The following is an 18336-nucleotide window of genomic DNA, read 5'->3' on the forward strand; positions in this document are numbered from 1 at the left end:
TTCGTATAAGTTTGAACTCTATTCATTTATATAATAAAAGATCAGATAATGTCTTACTTATAAATAAATATAAAACCAGATGAATAAGATGAATAAGATATTATGCATAGTCATATTATTTTTACTCTTGATATCCATAATTGCATTTTTTTTTTTAAAAACATATATATATTAGATATTGATTAAAAATTTAAAATTATTATTTATATAGTAATTATATATAGTGATATATAAAATCTATTAATTTTTTTATTAACTCAAGATTAATATATTTATATTAATAATAATTTTAATCACTTTTGCAAGAAATAATTTTCTAAATTATTAGAATTTTAATTTAATTTTTTTTGAATTCTATAGAACAGATTCTAATGATTCTAAATTTTTATACTTTACATCATTTTATACTTTATATTCATTTATACATTTTATGTTATATTGCATCATACTGTTTTGAATACTATTAATAGACATAGAGAATAATTGTTAATCTTTCAAACGTCACAAAATTACAATTATTTACATATAACAATTATTTACATATAATATACAATTATATATATATACATACAATATACAATTATTTACATATAAACTATTTAGCTACATATTAAAAACCAGTATTGAAAAATTTCACAAGTATCATTAATTTTATTTATAAATATTTATTTAAATAAAAAATATGTATTGTTTAAGACATTTATAATAAATTTTATAATATATGATCAATTGAATAAGTAATCATTAAAAAAAAAAGTGAAAAAAAATAAAGAAAACCATTTTGAAAAAAGAATCGAGAGTTAACAAATCGAGAGAGAGAGAAAATGTTTCAAGAGGAGAAAGTAAGCTCTCTCTTTTTGTTGGACCATTTTTTATGAATTCACACATTTCTCTAATAAATTTACAAGGATCTAATCAATCGATATTGGCCAGAATCATATTAGTAAATATGCATAACTATACTTTAATTTTAATAAACTGTAATTTTTTTAAAGGTATTTTTTTATAAGTATAAAATAAAAAATCATGTTTATTTTGATTTAATAGTCCAATTATTAAATTTAACAAATATTAATATTTAAGAATAAAAAGTTTCTAAGTTTAGAATAACATTCTAAGTTTAGAATAATAAGAAATAAAAAATGAGAAATAAAATATGATCATTTTTAATGCTTATTTTTTCCATCAAAAGGAAAAAAAATATTTGATTTACATTGAATTCAATATGTATATATATGTATATATATTTAATGATTTAAAATTAAACGAAATAATATTTTCAAACAATATTTATAAAAATATTTCAGTTTTTCAATATTTGTATTAACTTTTTTCAAATTTTTCTGAACTACGTATCCTGGTTACTAGTTTAAACAAGATTCATTTAAGCCGATTCCATGTTCTGTTTAAGACATCAGAAAGAGAGAAAAAGAGAGAGATAGAACAGAACAGAGAAAGAATACCGCAGAACCATGTAATAGCAAGCAAAGCTAGGTCTCGAGCAACTATACACGGCTTGCGAAACCGTTCGTCGTTGACTGGCGTCGTTACTTGGTCGTGATCGTGCTCGTAATCAAGAGTCAAAGTCAAGGTCGAGATCGAGGCGAGAGAGAACACACTTATGCAACTCTCTTGTTGCCTACCGTACACCGCGATCGTCCGCGGTAGCTAAAAGAAAATGGTGGGGAGATCATTGCACAGCAGCACGGTGACCGACCACGCCAGTAAACAGGTATGAAAGAACTGTTACGTATTCCCAGGAAAACTCAATACTCGAAACGCAATGAGAAATGAGATTGCATTGTGGTAATGTTAAATAAAGAGTTAAGGAAAATTGAAGATTAAAAAACTGAAATATTTTTATAAGCAAATATTTTAAAATATTATTCGTTTAATTTCTAAATCACAATTATTACACTCGAATTTAGTGTAAATAAAATATTTACTTTCTATTTAATTAGAATGTAACAAGCAAAATTATATTTTTTTCGACTATTCTATTTTTCGATTTTTAAATATTGAAAATTTATAGATTGAATACACTATTATAATAATATTAAAATTAAAAATTGCTTATTTATTTTATTATTTGAAGTATTATTTCTTTATATAATTATTTTTTATTATAAAAAATTTTTTAAATTTTCTATTATATTATTTTTATATTTATTATAATTTAATATATTATAATTTAAATTTTTCTATCATATTTCATATGATATGTTTTCATATATTATATTCATTATTTTTAGTTCATGGATCATTTAGAATTAATAATTTTTTACTCAAATTATGTTCGCGAAAAATCATTGGAAAATCATCCAATTTTTAATAAAAAATAATAAAATAATAAATTAATAAAAAATAATAAATGTGTTTTAAAAACAATTATAAATTTTTAATAATTATTTTACATTTATTATTTATTAATATTCACATTATATATTCACTGTTTAATATTTTTAATTGTAAATGTGATAGAAGACTAATGAAATTAATAAGTATATTTAAAATATAGCAATATATAGAAAAAATAAAAAATCAATATAAGAAAAAATAAAAAATTGATAGATATATTATATTAATATAGTATAATATATGTATAATATGTATATTAATATATTCTAATATGTAAGATATAAAATATTTCACTTGTAACAATCTTAACCTTACTTTTCAGTAAATATGCAAATTCATTAAAATCAAACAGTGACAAATACTATTTCCGATAAATCTATAAATATTAAAAATTTTATAAGAATTCCATCATTTTATATATTATTAATAATCTAATACACGGTGAATCACAAATATGCAAATATAAAGTATGAAGAAACATACCTTTATGAAGGTTTTCTTCTTCGCGCGAAAATCGTTTAACCGTTTAACGTGAGCGCACGATCGCAGGAATGTTAACTCGACGACGTTCACTGTGAAACTGAAAATATTTGGCAGGTAAAAGTTCGCGTACTTGTTACATCGATGATGAAGTAGAAATGTACATAGCATATCGGTATATACCTGAAGCTCAGACTAAGGTCCACGGAATTTTCTGGAAGGTTATAAACGTCATCGACCCAATTGTTACTGACAGGGGGCGTTTCCACAGTTTCCCTAGTTTCGAGACTCATTGCAACGAGTGGATCTACTCGCATGAACAATAGTTCGAATGACCAACCGAACCGGCTTTTGTCCAATGTTAAACCGCGTCAGCTCAACACGATGCCTATCCATGAGCAGGAAGAGGATTAAACGTGCCAATAAATTTTACAGGGATTAAGAAACAGTCGACTTAAAGTCGTTTCGACCATTTACCAAATGGTAAGTGTTAGTCGACACATTAAACATTATTGTATTGTATTATATTGTATTAAGGTAAAACTGCAGTACGTTCCCTCATTATAGTCTTCCTTTAGTAATATTTTTTTTCTATAAAATTGAAAATTTTATTTAATTATATATTAAAATTCTATTTATTATAAATTGTATTTCATTCTTAGTATTGATTAAATTGACAAATATGTTATTTATATTTTACACAAAATGAATAAAAAATTTTATTGCTTGTGATTTTTTTATGTTCTACATAGTAATAGATACATGGTAATAGAAATTATTTCTGAAGAAAAATTGGAAATATAAAAAAAATTAGAATTTCGTTTATTAATATAATTATAGATTCATATTTTAATATTTTTATAGATAATATATAATTATAGATAATATAATTATAGATTCACTGTTACTTATTCAAATATGATTTCTTTTGTCATTATAAACAAAACATATAACTGTACATAATTTAAATGTGAAAGTTTTTCTAAACGATAGCAAACGATAAAAATATTATTTTCATAAATAATTTTTCAAATATATTTTTTTTTATTTATTTCTTTTTAAAATCATTAGATTATTAACTTATTAAATTATTATATTTTTCAAAAGATTGAATAAAAAATAAATCATTTTCACAATGATGAATTTAAAAATAAATTATTTTAATATTTTAATATTAATGGCTTCTTTTATTAATAGAAATTAAAAAATCGATTTGATGGCATCATTAATGAAAATGATTATACTTTTATTATATTTTATCATATTATTTTTATTATTTTATGATTTTATATTTAATGAATAGAGATGACATATGTATATCAATAAAATGAGGTTAGATAATTTTTTTGAATTAAAATTCTTAAATTCAAAACCATTACATCATTTGTCTCTATTCATCCAATAATATTAATAAATACTATACAATAAACATTAGAAAAATAGTGATTAAAACGAAGTTCAACCGAAATATAAATATGTTCGCAATATGTCTCGAATTGTGCATGTTTTAATGTAAACACTACTGTTTGAAATTTTATACTTCATTATTAACAGGAAATGGTGAATTACCACATAGTTGTTATTGTTTTAACATGATAAAAGTATACCCTAACCATGATATCATATATTATGATGTTATCTTTATTTAACCCAGTAATATTGCGATATCGCACAACTCGGCAGTAGTATAAAATTAAAGTGATCCGACGCGAGTATCGAAAACGACGATAAAGTCTCAACTACGACGCAATGCAATTCATCGAGGAGTTGCGTGCAAGGTATACACATGTGAGAGGTTAAAGGGCATTTTGGACGATGCACTGAGAATCCCTTGAAGCGTGAGAAACAATGGCGGAGGTCTTCGATCGAATCACGGCGACAATTATTATATTATTATTATTTTATTATATTATTATTATATTATTATATTATTATTATAAGTTATATATTTTGTAATGAAAGAAAAATATCGTGAAGTTGTATATTCCATCAAATTATCAATTTCGATATATCGATCTCCAAATATCAATGGCAAAAAACATTGATATTTTCTATCGATATATCGAAATTATTGAAATATCGATGTATCATTACTATTTCTAATTGGGATAATGTCGCATAACGAAAGATATTCTCATATTCGCTAGTGTTATTGCATTTGCAATTTACTTATCGAGAATTAGAAATAATAAGTGTGAAATAAAAGAAATGTTATTCTTTGATGCGATATGTTAAAAAATCTACAAACTCGATTTAAAAAAATTTAAAAAAAAGAATGTGCGTGTACTATTAAAGCAAAATGTGATTAATATCGACATACTATAGTTCAGGTAGTTAAAGAAAGGGGGCGACAAGTAGAGAAAAAAAATTCACGTTCCGATGATTACGTAACACGAATCACGGTACATGTTGCGACGGCTCGTCAGAATGAAAGGGACGCGTGTGAGCAACGACCGGAACTCTCTCGAGGACAGTGGCACTGAACTTGAGAGAGAAAGAAGAGAACAAGTAGAGGAAATAGACATCGAAACGTGTCGCTGTGAAAACTCGTATAGTCATGAATTGCCTTCCGTGACTAATGATTGGAATTGGATTTTAGCAGCGGACTGATACGTAGAACATGAGCGTGCCGATGATAATGATCATGATCTATACGATAGCATTGACTAGATATAAGGTACAAAAAATCATTTTTTGCTTTCATTGTGCAATTAAACGTTACTCTAATATATTTTTTATATATATATATTTATAGAAATTATTTTGCAAAATTATTAATTTATAGGAAATTTCATATTCTCTCTGGCAATAGTGAAATTTATGAAATTTATACTGAAAATATGACTTATACAATATTTATTACTTTTAACGATTTCTCATATTATTAGTTTATTATGAGTATATGACTTTTTTGCATCAAAAATGTACATATATTTATAATAATAATATATATTTATCGAGATATACGACGGTTTGAATATTAATTATCATTTATTATAATTCGTGAAAATAATTGCATATGCTGACTTGCAATTTCTTTATTAGTTGAAATAAATAACAAACATAATGATTACATTTACTGTCAATATATTTCGAATTTCTCTCGAATTTCTATTTGTCTGATTTTGTTGTAAAAATATTTATTTCATATTTCATTTTTAAAAATAGTAACAAATTTTTATTTAATATTAATTTTACAATACTTATATAGCATATTTTCATATAAAATTTTTTAAATTTATTCGTTTGATGTTTTTATTAAATCTATTTTTATATCTATTAAATCTTTCTATTAAAAATCAAAATAATATTTCACATTTCTCTTCTCTCTATTTTATGCTTTATAAATATAAATATAAAGAATTCGCATGAAAAATTTTATTTCGATCTTTGTTCTATTATTTATTAAACTCAGAAAGCAAAAATTGTTTATTAAACTCGAGATAAATATGATGGGGTTCAATATCGTCGAAATGCTACGACAGTTCATATTTGTGTCACAAATTGTTATATGTTAACGCTCAATCAATTTACGAATGAATGATAAATTAGACAGGAAAAATGGTTTTTATATAGTTAAGATATAAATTGAAAAGCTAGTTGATTAATAGATTTGCTATATTGAAAATCAAAATTTTAAAAAATGGTACTAGGTTAGAAAGAAATAATTTAAAATAAATTTAAAATAAGCAGGCTAATAACGATATTAGGATATCATATAAATCATACTTGATTTAAGATGACAAGATTATATATTCGTTTTAAACTTTCACTATGTCAAAATCGAAATTAATTGACTGCCTAATCGAAATTATGATGAAAATTTTTTCTAGGAATCAATTTAGAAGAAAGCTTTTCTTCATAAACGTTCGATTGCGCGTGCGTATTTCAGGTGTAACTATGACAGAAGAGCGCGTGCGTGCACCTCGTAACACGAAGCACAACGAAGACACGTCTTTAGATCCCGTATACTTCCCGCAGTAGCGTGCCAGCTTGACCAATTAAGGGCCTCTTCCGTCGAGACCTCTTAATGGTGGATGTGTTGCGTTCACTCGAGCGTGCGCGCAACTAAGAACCAGCCCTCGTAACAATGTAATTTTCCGTAGCCGTTCCACTTCGGATCGTCTGGTTATTCGACGTTCAATGCGCTTCTTCTCTTTGCTTCTTTTTTGATAAACGAGATTTTGCAGCAAATATAGCATATCATTTTTCTCACATTTATTTATGCCTTTATATATATCTATAAATAGAAATATAATCATCAAAATAATATTAGATGAGTATTAAATAAATAATATTATCAAATATTAATATATTACTATATATAATGATCACAATTATATATACTATGTTATATAAGTATATTTTATAAAAAATTATATATCGAAAGTATCAATATTAATTTTAATGAATTCTGAAAATTATCAAGCTATTCCTCAGAAATGGCGATGGTTAGCATAGTGAGAACTGTAGCGTTATATCGGAGAAGGTCGAAACCATCGTGGAACTTCGCAGGGGAACGCCGTAACCTCGAGATGTGTGGAGGCGAGGCCAATGAATGCACGACGCCGAAGAACGGGAAGGAAGGTGAGGCGTGATCACGGTTCTGACCTCAAGAACTCAAGAAAGAGAAAAAACGAAAAGAAAGAGAAAGAGAAGGAGAGAAAGATCAAGGCGAGAGAAAGATCGAGGAAAACCAGCTGAAGCGGGAGATGAAGGGCCACAGGATTCAACATACATATGTGCACGAATCGAGAGAACTCGCCGATTCTCGCTTCGTTTCTTCAAAGTTCTTTTCTTTTTCTCTCTTATGGAGGTATATACGCGCGGCAGGCACGCGTGTAAATTTCTGGAACTTGATACTTTCCCGTGGCGCGTTCGAAAGGCAGAAATCATTCGCATAGATCTGCAAATGAATCTCTGTTCTGCGATGCTTGGATAGTTCAGTTGTACCCAAACGTGTCACTTTATTTGCATTAAGCGAATGAATAATAATTTTGTTTTATACGTATAAAAACATATAACGAGATTCCTCTATAAGATTTCTAAAATATGCATTTTAATATGAAATATAGAAAAAAGTAAAAATATAAAATCTTTTTTGTTTTAAAAAATGAATAAATAATTTTAAGAAATTTTATACGAATCATGGTGCATAGATATTCTAAATATTAAAAAACTTAGAATTTTTTTACTTTTTTTAAATCATTTTATTATGATGAATTATGTTTCATTATCAAAATTGAGTGTTTTTTTCACAAATATAAAATAAAAAAATAATTATAACAATCAATTAAATATTCTAATATCTTGATAGACAAAATTTTTTTATCAATCGGGTTTCATTAAGAATTTTATTATTCCATTCTGAATGTTATAATCTAATATATATTTAGACAGTTTTACGATTAATGCAGAAAATCTGTAGAATTCCGGAAAATCAGTCTCATCGAAACGTGACGTGAGTAAACGTGCATTTGTGTAACTCATACTATACGGTATCCCTAGTTTGGTATGAAAGGAAAGGAAGAGCGACGAGTCGGAAACAAGACGAGAGATCTAACCTGAACAATGCGAAAGGCACGGTAATTCGCACCGCGTTTGAGTAATAATTTTTCCGGCGACAGGAAAATCATTCCGTAGATAGATGAGAAGGTGGAGCACGGTCATGGGAAGAAACCATTAGAGGAACTTCCTCTGGCTTGGTAGTAGCAAGAAACTTTGCCTGTGTTTTGCGCTTTGCCGCGCGATTCTGCTCGCATGTGCGACCAGGAGAGACCAGGTAACAGCGTTCCCGTGTTACCGGTCCGCGGCCACTGTAATTTATTTAATGTAAGCGGCACATCATGGTTGTGCGCGCACATGCGCATGCGTATACAGGGTGTTCGAACGAAGTAGAAAAGTAGATATAGAAAATTGAAAGAATGATTATAATATAGGTACTAAACAAATATGGCGGTATACGAAGATGTCTGTTGAAGTTCATTTTTCAAATTATAATCAACTTAATTATAAAACTATATAAAATTATAAGTCATAATAAAATTATCTATCTTTATTTACAGTAACTATTTATATCATATTTTAGAAATTATTTTCGATTATTTTTGTATTCATATTTATTTATAAACAATAGGTTATGTTCGTATATCTTGAGGTATATAGTATTATATTCAGTATAGAATTATATTTCAAATAATTATTTGTGAATTAACATTATTTTTTTATACATAGCTTAAAATATAAATTGTAATAAATTAATACATATGATTATTTTTAATATTATTATTGTTAATTTCGTATGATTTTACTTATGCTATAGAGCAGAATCAGAAAAAGAGAAATTTTTTTTGTAAAATTTGTTTGAGAAACTTATTAAATGAATTTTTTAATTCTATTATTTTCTATTTCATATTTATTAAGAAAATGTTATATTTTAATAAACATAATTACATTATTTAATTTGTTTTATAAATTAATAAACAGTCATAGACTTAAAATTTTAAGTATGAAATTTTTCTCTATTGAACACGAAACAAGACAAAGATAATTGTCTTATTTTGTTTAATATTAAAAATTAAATTGCTCATAACTTGAAAAATAAGTTTCAAAATATATTTATATATCAATTTTTATATTTTTTTATACTTAATTTTGTAAGACATTTATATATTATCTTTTATATTTAATTATTTTTAATTTTTAGTATTACTTCTTCAATTTTCTACTAACTTGGATCGAACACCTTATATACGTGCTGTTCACGTATCTGTCTTTATATGTGCATCGTGGAAATCTACTATTGGCAAACAGGCGTATCGATAAAAGTAAGTCTAATATTATACACGCTTTGTAAATGCATTACAATATAGTTTTGGTAAAATTCGAAAAGATTGAGATTTAAAACAATATAAAGTTCTTATTTCTTTTTTGAGATTAAAATGCATTATAGATGTTTCTATTATTCAGAAAATCATTTTTTAAATATATTAATAAGACTAATTTTTCCTATTAATATGGAAACGAATCAATTTTAATAAAACTTATATTATATTAAAAATCAATTTTAATAAACTTATATTAAAGAAAATATATGGTATGTATTTTTTTATCGATATTTTACGATAATAAATAAAATTGATATTGCAACAATCTATCTTTGAATAAATTAAATTTTGTAATAACAAATCAAAATTATAATATATAGAGATTGCAAAATTATATAGAGAGGCATTTATAATAAATAATTTATGAAAATTGTTTCATGTTTTAAAAATAAAAAGATATTTACTGAAATTAATATTTGATTTAGAAGAAAAAACAGTGTTTATCATGAAATTTTATCATTAGGTAATAAAATAATTAGTAATTGAAAATTGCTTGCAATTAAAGCAATTAATGTGGAAAAAAAATTCTAAAAAAATGATATATAACATCCAAGAAAGAAATCATTTTTCGTTATGGTACTGGCAAACCAACTGGTAGCTCATTTGATTGACCGATAAGAATTATTATAAGTTCGTTAAGTAGTTTTAAAGTAATCTTTTAAATGATCTATTTTTCTATTAATAACTTATTCAACAATAATTATCTCATATTTAATAGAATAGACCGAGATCAAAAGTTATTTTTATTTATTTTTTTTCTTATGTATTTTTTATTATCTAAAATTATTAAATCATTAATTACTTTAAATTATATTTCGAATAATAACCATAATTATTAATTAAAAATAAAAAGAGAAAATTTTACAACTATTCTTCTGTCAATTGTAACTTCAATTACTTAATCAATTGTAATTTCTTAATCTTAAAAATTATTAAAAAATTTTAAACTTTTTTTTATCAAAAATTACAATTATGACAGTGATATAATTATGATATAATAATATAATATATATTTCTTTTTCAGAATCATTCTTTTAAATATTCCACGATCATATTCTGCACAGGCCAATCAATGTATCAATGAATATCAAATTTCACCAAAATCAAAGGATCACATTTCTGAAATACATTTCTTATTAATGAAATGTAACATATTGCTCGATACAGAAAATTTCTCCGAAATATTGAATTTTTGATAAAAAAAAAAAAAAAACAGCGATAGCGAAAACCGTTTCATCGATCGCTCGTCGTTTATCATGCCAGCATAAACGTAGAAAGACACCATCTAGGAAGTCAGCGGGTACCAGCATGACGACATCAGATTTGCTTTCCCGTTTCATTCGATCGTAAAGCTGCCACGAAGATTCTCATGATTTTTTGCGAAAATATCTTTGTTGCATACTTTTCGATCCTGAGAACACAGTTCTATTTCCTTCGCCTTCTCTCGCTCCTCGATATTTCTTCCTCGTTTACGGATTTATGGGGATTGTCTTGCATTTATTCGTTATTTGTTATGAACATTTCTTTCATTGTTGAATCTTGAAGTTCTTGTATTTGACAACAAAAGATTATATGATCAATGTGATTGTTTTGATAATGAAAGATCTCAATGGATTTTTAATTATAATATAATTGAATTAGGAAAAACTTTACTTTTATAAAATGAGCATTTAAAAAATTGTTACAGAATTGTGATAAGAACTTTGAATAAGATATCGTGTATATATAGACTATTAATATACATTGGATATATATTTTTTGATTATAAAATCGAAACATAAAAATTGTGTATATAAAAATGTTGATCAAAGCTTATTTATTAAATTATAAATGCAATTGAAATTTGCATTAGACGAAATATAAATAAAAATAAACTATTATTTTAAATTTTAATGAAAAAATCAAATAAGATTTAAAAATTTTAGATACATATAGGTTAAGTTATGTGCATAAAAAAGGGGAATCTTGCTTTTTATACATTTATATTTTTTCTATAAGAAATAGAATAGTTTGCATTGTAGAAATGGAAAAGAATTATTTTAAAAATTAAATTCTATGTAATTTCGTAAAATAATGGAAGAAATATGAAAAAGGAAGATTATAGAGAAGAAAAAGACATCTTTTAGGAAAGTTCGATCGAAATTGGAACAACTAGTTTCACTCTCGAACAAGCGGTATCAAGCGTGCGAGAAACGGTTCTTCGAGGTGTCCATCTGCTTGTATTGCTTAAGAATAAGAGAACGTATTTATTATATTATCTAGACGAATGTCAATTAGAAACATATCTAAAGATAGAACAAAATTTTATCTTTAATTTTGATTTTATTTTATTTTACTTTTAATTTTTCATTGTATGTAAATGCAAAATGTTAATACATTTGTGTTAGTTAGTTTCAACTTTGCGGTATCTATTAGCTAAAAATCACTTTCAAAATTAAATTTCGAAAATTTTATTTGCATTTTAATAAATAAATAAACAATAATTAATGAATAAATCTTAACTGACAATTTTACATTTAAATATTTTTATCTAAATTACTAGGGTTAACCTTGAACATCCGAAAGACATTAAAAGACAAGATATTCCATATCGTAAATAATCACCATTATTTCTTCCAAATTTATTATCTGAATACCTTCTTTAAGCTATTATACTCAGTTGTAAAACTGCATGTGCTATCTTATAAGGAAATTTACGTATTCTGAAAAATTTTATTTTAATAATATACAAAGTATAAATGATTATGTGTATGTTTCTATTATTTTTTCACAAGATAATAGAACACTAAAATTATTTATATTTTATAATTAAAATTTTTTGCTCGTTTGGTATCATTTTCAAAGTTTTATTTTAAAAAAATAAAAATAATAGAATATACTGAAGATTGATTTTGTTGATTTCATTTTGTTGAAAGTGATATTTCATTAATAAAAAAATTGCTGTATAATCCATTATGATCTACTCATAACAAAATATTCATATAAAATATAGATTATAGATGTTAATATTTTTGATTTTGCGATAATACCAATGTCTTATCATATAAATAGTCTAAAATCAAAAAATTAATTTTCTTAGATAATTGACACAGTTAAATTATTATATATGAATGCACTTACATTTGTTCCATCTTATCAGAGAAAAAAGTGACCCGGTGTTAAAAGCACCTGTGTTCAAGTACGCATGCATGCGTGACAGAGGCACGGATAGCGGGGAGAAACGTACGAAACCCTAACCTGGCTCAAGTTGACCTCCGCACCTGGATTTGCGATCGGTGTGTCGGGTATTTAACGGAACCGTGAAGAAAGTAAAGTAGAAGGCTGGGGGCCCTGCACAGGTGGCCTTAGCCAGAAGAAAAACACGTCTCGAGGACTCGTCTGTTTCTCCCGATCGTTGTGCAACGGAACTCGTTCACCGATGCCATTCCGCGAAACCTGTGCAACGATTCCTTAAAGGGAGAAAATTATGGAAAATGTGAAGTGAATTATTTATTTTTTTTTTACGATTTTTTTTTGATTTGTAAAAAAAAAAGATTTTGTATAAGTTTTAAAATAATTTCAAATTTTTTTTTTTTTTGCTAAATTTCTATAAAAATACATTTAAAGAAAATAATTTAATAATACATATGCTTGAACAAGATATAATATCTTTGATTTATTTCCAGAAATATATTTAACATTATTTTTTTATCTTTCGATATAAGAATATTAAATTAAATCATAATTATAAAATAATTATTTATTCGAAAATGTTAATATTTTAATTGCATTAAAGCAACAAATTTTCTATTTACTTATTGAAAATATTAATGTTATATTAATTTCATAAAAAATTTTCATGGAGAAGCTATTGCTAATAAATTTTTCATTATCAACGTGATTTATTACGTTTTAAAAAAAAAATTGATTCCTTTCCTTTAATAAAATCTGATTATTTCGGATATAAATAAAATAAACTGGTGGCTATGTGTTCATCACGGCTTCATGATTTCCATCATCATTTAATATCAGCATTCTAGGAAGTAAATATCTTCGAAAATGAATAAAACAACAATTTATCATTGCTGACAAGAATTTTTGTCTTTTTCGATTCTATCGTGATTTTTATAACTAAAAAGAACGTATAATTTGTTGTAAATAAGAGCTGTATTTAAGTTGAAAATATTTAAAATAAAATAGTAAAATAGATTGAAAAATGTTTTATTAGATTCATTAGATCTATTAGATTAAATAAAATAAAAAAAAAATATTATTTTTGAACTCTGATTCTCAAAGAGATTTTGGAATGATTTCATCATAATTATTAATATAAGAAATTCTATATTTATTTCATTGTATTTTATTTTAATTATAATTTTACAATTCTATATTATTCTATATTTTATATAGAGATTATATTTGTGAACAAATATATTACAGATTTGATTATAAAAGGAGGTCATGATTCAAAAAAATATGAGAAATACTGTGATAGGATAGGAATGTTGCGGATTGATTCACTGGAGCTATATTTCGGGTCAGATTAGTCGAAGCATTGCTGGAATCTTACACATGACTCAGAAAACCTTGAATAGAGAGGAGAATGACCTCCGAATTTTAAACTTGGCACTTTCTTTGATGTCATCTTTTGATTCATTTCATTTTGCTCTAGTACTATAACCAGAGTGCACACTTTATAAATGAAAGAAAAGAGAAAGAAAAAAGCAAGGAAGAAATAATTTAACAAGTAAAAAAGTCATATGGAGAGAAAATCTTGATATATATTAAAAATTCTTCAATATTTAAATTTTTGAATTTTTCTTAAAATTAATTATGAATGTATCTTGTTTAAAAAAAAATAGATAATATGATTTTAATTTTAATTTTAATTTTAAAATTATATTATAACAATATTAGAAAATTTTAAATAAAATTAGCAAAAATTAGAAGTAAAATAAGAATAAAATATTATTTTTGTATTTATATAGTATAATATAATATTTATATATATATTATATATAATATAATATAATAATTGTCTGTATAATATAATATAGTATAGTATAGTATATAATAGTTTTTGTTTTAGCTTTTTGACATTGATTGCAGAGAAGATTAAGATCCTTTAAAATTCATGTATAACTATAATGTATGTTGCATACAGTTTTATTATGAATATATTGATAGGATTTCTAATAGAAATCTAAAAAATCATATTTTATTTTATAGATATTCAACAATAAGAATCAACAAGATGTTAATATATTTGTGAAATTTTTGAATCAAATGAGATATTGAGGATTAATTATTATGTCAAAACAAATAATTAAAAAGTTAATATACAAAAATATTGATTGATTTATTAATTTAAGTTTATATTAAATAAGTGAGGCAACATCTATCTATATCTTGATTGTTATCTTATTTTTTTCAATTATATTTGTAAATAATTCTATCTTTTATTATATTTTCAAATATAAACTACAAAAATAAAAATTTCAAAATTATATATATATATATATATATATATTGGCTTCATAAATTATGTATTTATGTATCTTATGTATTATGTTCTATATAATAGTATTGTAAAACTTATCATTCCTAATTCAATTCAATTCACAATTCATTTCTAATTAAATTTCAAATATGAGACAATTTTAAAACTTCATCACTAAATATAAATTAAAGCTATTAATTCCATAAGATTCCATATTCAAAAAAAAATCAATATTTGCAATTTCTTATCCAGATCGTTTAATAAGAAACAATTATTTGTATTTCCGGTTTCTTTGAAGGAATTAGTGACCGATGACTGCTGGAATTCTAAGGAACATAAGGAACCCAACTAGAAGGAAGAATACTGAAGAACGTGGCAAAAGAAAGAAGAAAGAAGCAGCCTGGCTAGCTGTGTGCGGACTCTGGGTTTCGCCAAGAAGACGTAACGGTAAATCCGCGGCCGCTGGCGTCCGATGAACCCACTCTCAGCCTCGCGCACAACTCGTGTAGTCCAGTGAACACGCGTTTCTTTACCTGCCTACGTCTGTGTTTAGTGTTGCGCGTGTAGGTGCGCAAGCCAGATGCGCGTGTAGGTGCGCAGGCCAGATGCGCAAACGAACTGCGGAATACATGTGCTATGTAAGCAACTACGACCAAGCCACCAAACCTGTCATCGAATTATTACTATGCGAATAGGTACGTATATATATATATATAGACATCTGTATAAATGAGCATATATGATGTACAGTATAAGTTGTATGTACAACGTGAATAGCATTTCAGTCGTTTGTGCTTTGTGCTTTTCCTACGAGGCCCCCACTGAGTAGCCTGCGTCAGGGACAAGGAAACCTGGGACAGCAGGTTGCGTCATCGACCGAGAAGGAGAAGGGTTAGTATCCGGAAATTGGGTCGTTCAAGTTTGATGGGATTTTAATGAACCGATTATGTGATTTGTTAGTCAGGATTTGAGAATTTAAACTTTTAAGTAGGATTTTTGATTCTTGATTTGTAATAAAATAGGTTAAGTATGTTGACATAAATTATATTATTGTTTTTCTTTTTAAAGACAATTCTGTTTTCGATCTCATATTAAATTCAAATCGATTTTTAACTTTTGTAAAAAGTAAATCTAATTCATTCTGATTCAAAATTCAATTTTATTTTATTTTTAATAAAATTTCAACATATGATATGAATTAGCTATGGATTCTTGTGTATTTAAGAAGTAAATATTTTTTCAACTATAAATGTGATTTAATTACATTGTGAAAAATGTAATAAAAATATTACATATGTAATGTAATAATTAATTTTTCATTGTAATTAATAGTTATTATTTTTTATCCATGTATGCCATATATCTATTCCCTTATTTTATATTAAATAAAAATGTAAAATGATAATTAAGTAAAATATACATAGTATGAAAAGTATTTTTAAATTCATGAAATTTAAAAATGACAAATCATAAATATTAAATCAATATATAGCATTTTTATTGACAATATATTGGCATTTTTTATTCTCTTTATTATTTTTTATATCTTTTAAAATCTTTTATTTTTTATTATTATTATTTATTCTTTTATCTTTTATTCTTTGATTAATTAATTTTTTCAGTTTTGAAAGAAATAAAATAATTAAGATAAAATAAAATCTAAATTATTTAAATATTTAGATAAATTTGTTTAGAATTATATTTTTCAATAACTTTTATTCAAATTTATAATATATTTCTATGGTTTTTTATTCCCTATTAAAATTCTGAATGAAGTAAATTTAATCATTATTTTTGATATTATTGTGCTATAGTATGGTTATATACGTATACATACTAACAAACACTATAATAGAAAAATAAACTTTCAAAATAAATTAATTCATTATATTTATTCTATTTTATCATATTATTTGTAATGTATAAATCAGTACGAAATCAGCACACGGTATCGAAAGTAAGTACCACTCATACGCAAGTCGTATATGCCGATAGCCGACGCAATCGCATCAATGCGGGGCATATGCATTCGTTGACCGAGGTGAAAAGTGAACAACCGGAGGAAAAATTCTAAGCACACCGGTGAAATGGAAAACGCCAGACTCTCTCATCTGAGCCGTATCGTATTTACGTCATTCATTAATTTCACATCAGCTAGACGGTTTCTGATTACGTTTATCTCGATTCATTATACTACAATCAACAATTCGTATATTTATTCATGCTATTTTTCGTATCTTTGATAATACATCATAATGCGCATATTTTATTGCTTTGAAAATGATTGGAATTTGCTAGAAATCTTTTTTATACTGCAATCATCTATTTTTACGAAGAGATCAAGTTTCTTATATATATAATTAAAAATTTATAGAAATTTAATATATTTATATCATATTTTTCTTTTTCTTTTTTGTTTTCTTAAGGAATTAATTTCTTAACATCAGTATCAATATATCAGATCAATATTTTTTAAATGTCAGTATTAATTTAGAATTTAATTCCACATAAAAAATTTTTTTATAATGAATTGTACTTTGAAGGTAAAGATAAAAATTAACAATTTTTTCATATTTTTATATAAAGAAACAATTTATTTGTATTTTTCGTCTTATTAAAAAAAAATGATTCCTGACTGGTCTCTCAAATTCAATTAGAATTTGATTCTAGAATAAGAATTTTTATTTCTATATTTTAAAATTTTAATTTTCAAGTTCAAATATAATATTCTTTAATTTATTAATTTCTCGAATTATTTAATTATTATTATACGAAAATGTAAGTTATTTCAATTATTGTAAATAACTTGAAGTTATATAATCAAAGTGAAATTGATTTATATCGATTATTCATCGATCATTTTACCTAATTTTAAATGTTAATTCTTCAATTCATTTAAGATTCATGAAATTGAAAAGTATTCATTTTATTTATAAAAAAAAAATGAAAGAAAATACTAAATGAAATAAAAAAAACATAATTTTGAAAATATTTTAGATCTTTTTTAAAAATTTTATTTTATCATTAAAAATAGAAAATAAAATAGAAAAAAATTTGAAAATATTATATATTTTTTTTATAAGAAAAACAATAGATGAAAAAATAATTAAGTTAACTTTCTATTCTATCATA

The 18336-nt window shown here is 24.9% G+C and overlaps 1 long non-coding RNA gene across 1 annotated transcript; it reads left to right on the forward strand.

Moving 5' to 3' along the window:
- The first annotated feature begins 8925 nt into the window (after nucleotides 1-8925).
- Nucleotides 8926-9665, forward strand: LOC116185004. Its single transcript, XR_004149702.1, has 2 exons — nucleotides 8926-8995; nucleotides 9545-9665. It is a non-coding gene; the product is annotated as an uncharacterized LOC116185004 (long non-coding RNA).
- Nucleotides 9666-18336: the final 8671 nt, after the last annotated feature.

This window comes from Apis dorsata, unplaced genomic scaffold, assembly GCF_000469605.1.
Source record: "Apis dorsata unplaced genomic scaffold, Apis dorsata 1.3 scaffold_85, whole genome shotgun sequence".
Taxonomy (NCBI): Eukaryota; Metazoa; Arthropoda; class Insecta; order Hymenoptera; family Apidae; genus Apis; species Apis dorsata.